Below are 3,749 nucleotides of genomic sequence, written 5' to 3' on the forward strand. Positions count from 1 at the left end.
AACACATACATACAAGAATAAACATGTTACATCAAACATAACTACCTTCTGAATACAGAATACATACATACAGGAATAAACATGCTACATTAAACATAACTACCTTCTGAATACAGAATACATACATACAAGAATAAACATGTTACATTAAACATAACTACCTTATGAAAACAACAGAATACATACATACAAGAATAAACATGTTACATCAAACATAACTACCTTCTGAATACAGAATACATACATACAGGAATAAACATGTTACATCAAACATAACTACCTTATGAATACAGAATACATACATACAGGAATAAACATGTTACATCAAACATAACTACCTTCTGAAAACAGAAGACAAATACAAAAAATAAACATGTTACATCAAACATAACTACCTTATGAATACAGAATACATACATACAAGAATAAACATGTTACATCAAACATAACTACCTTCTGAAGACAACAGAATACATACATACAAGAATAAACATGTTACATCAAACATAACTACCTTATGAATACAGAATACATACATACAGGAATAAACATGTTACATCAAACATAACTACCATATGAAGAGAACAGAATACACATGTAAAAGATGAAACACGTTACTTCAAACGTAATTGCCTTCTGATGAGAGGAATCAAGAACAGGAAACAAATGTTAAGAAATCAATACCTCATACTAACTTCTACTACAAAAATGAACATCACATCCAAACTATCTTATAAAAACAGAAATCAAGAACATAAAACATTGATTAAAAAATGAATTCCTCATTCAGAATAACAATCTTCTGAAGATATAAATTGAAAAATGATACAGAAAATATTGCTTTGTTGATTACCACCTTTCTTCACTGCTCTAAACATCTTATTTTCTATCCCTAGAACAAGGAAACAGAAGTTCTCACTGATATTAAAACACTTGTTATGACCTGTAAGATATGTACAAAATAATTTCTTCGATTTAAAAACAAAACAAAAAAGAACACACTATATCAAACTTGTACAGAATACTTGTTCATGTCATATACTACCAGCTTGAAACCTGTCCAAACAAAGTCAAGCTGATGCAACATAACAAGAAGCCCACCCAACTGTAGATCAATATCAGTTCAGTTACATGTACAAATTGTACACGTACAATGAATCACAACGATAATGAAACAGGTATACCAGTTTCATAAATACCACAGAAGAAGGATGAATTCCTAACACAGGAAAACACGACACCTTTATAAACACAAGATACAATAACAGTTGGGTACATTATATTAAAATGGCTTATCAGTCTCAATACATCATTAAAGTCCATTTTCCAATGTCTGTGTGATGATCATGCAACTTGACAACAATCCTGCAGCATAGTTTCCATTGCAAAATGTTGTCATGTCCACAGCACACCACTACTCCCTGCAGGCTTACTATAATTCATCAAGTGTACCAGAACAATGGCCTTCCAATATCTCTTTCAACAGACAAAATGTATAGAAATGTATAGGTGACTTGATCAATATCACTTTGTATAGAATCCCATGAATATCCATTTCATTCTTTAGATGGTTGAGGTATGGAACAGTTGTTGTGCAGACCTGTCATTGAATCAATTTGTGTGCATATGACTTGTGTCATTTTTCGAGATGAAGCTCCTTCTTCATTAAGGTACCAGGGGTGAATTGATCAAGTTTACCACTGGCCTTTGTGTTTATGTATTCTCACCTGTTTCAAGACACTGTACTTTGCTTATCTTGGTTGGGATAGGACTTGTTGCAGGTCTCTGTCTGGTTACCCAAGTTGATCCTTATTCCATTTTTTTTTCAATGCTTATTAAGTACAATGGATATCCTCATTACAAAAATTCAAAACCCCAAATTTGAACTCAATGTTACGATTTCAGTGTATGAATATTTCTGAACTCGTTACGATTTCAGTGTACGAATATTTTGAACTCGTCGTTACGATTTCAGTGTATGAATATTTCTGAACTCGTTACGATTTCAGTGTACGAATATTTCTGAACTCGTTACGATTTCAGTGTACGAATATTTTGAACTCGTCGTTACGATTTCAGTGTACGAATATTTTGAACTCGTCGTTACAATTTCAGTGTACGAATATTTTGAACTCGTTACAATTTCAGTGTACGAATATTTTGAACTCGTCATAACGATTTCAGTGTACGATTATTTTGAACTCATCGTTACGATTTCAGTGTACGAATATTTTGAACTCATTGTTACGATTTCAGTGTACGATTATTTTGAACTCATTGTTATGATTTCAGTGTATGAATATTTTGCATCAGAAAGTGCTGTAGCATATCCTTCTCAAAAATTAACAAATTTTGTTTGGTCACATCACACTTCTTATGAAGGTTAAACTGTAGTTCCGGTTATCAGTACACTTGCTAATTTACCTATTAAAAATAGCTTTAACATATTGTATTCAACCCTGTGTACCACGACTATTGCACAAGAAAGATAACATGACTTATTTGTAGGTGTTGCTAAGGTCATCATCACTATGGTCATATGTAGATTAGTATGCTAATAGTTTACCAGATGTTTTGTCAATAGCCAATAACTGTCCTGTGCTGAATTGTATTCTCATCATCTGATATCAAATAAAATAAAAACAACTCAATACTGATAAACCAGATATGTGAAATCGTAGTTTTAGATTGGATATTGTTTGAAATTTTAAAGTTTTATGAGCTGCAAGGTATAATCAATGAGAAAGTTTTAAAGTACTGTATTATTGAATACATTTTATGATCATATAAGGTGTTAAAGTACTGTATTATTGAGTACATTTTATGATCATGTCAGGTTTTTAAAGTACTGTATTATTGAGCACATTTTATGACCATGTCAGGTTTTTAAAGTACTGTATTATTGAGCATATTTTATGAACATGTAAGGTGTTAAAGTACTGTATTATTGAGTACATTTTATGATCATGTAAGGTGTTAAGGTACTGTATTATTGAGTACATTTTATGATCGTGTAAGGTGTTAAAGTACTGTATTATTGAGCACATTTTATGATCGTGTAAGGTGTTAAAGTACTGTATTATTGAGCACATTTTATGATCATGTAATGTGTTAAAGTACTGTATTATTGAGTACATTTTATGATCATGTAGGTGTTAAAGTACTGTATTATTGAGTACATTTTATGATCACGTAAGGTGTTAAAGTACTGTATTATTGAGTACATTTTATGATCACGTAAGGTGTTAAGGTACTGTATTATTGAGTACATTTTATGATCACGTAAGGTGTTAAGGTACTGTATTATTGAGTACATTTTATGATCATGTAAGGTGTTAAAGTACTGTATTATTGAGTACATTTTATGATCATGTAAGGTTTTAAGGTACTGTATTATTGAGTACATTTTATGATCATGTAAGGTTTTAAAGTACTGTATTATTGAGCACATTTTATGATCATGTAAGGTGTTAAAGTACTGTATTATTGAGTACATTTTATGATCATGTCAGGTGTTAAGGTACTATATTATTGAGTACATTTTATGATCATGTCAGGTTTTTAAAGTACTGTATCAATGAGCACATTTTATGATCATGTAAGGTGTTAAAGTACTGTATTATTGAGCACATTTTATGATCACGTAAGGTGTTAAAGTACTGTATTATTGAGTACATTTTATGATCATGTAAGGTGTTAAAGTACTGTATTATTGAGTACATTTTATGATCATGTAAGGTGTTAAAGTA

This window comes from Limulus polyphemus, unplaced genomic scaffold (assembly GCF_000517525.1).
Source record: "Limulus polyphemus unplaced genomic scaffold, Limulus_polyphemus-2.1.2 Scaffold6846, whole genome shotgun sequence".
NCBI classification, from domain to species: Eukaryota; Metazoa; Arthropoda; class Merostomata; order Xiphosura; family Limulidae; genus Limulus; species Limulus polyphemus.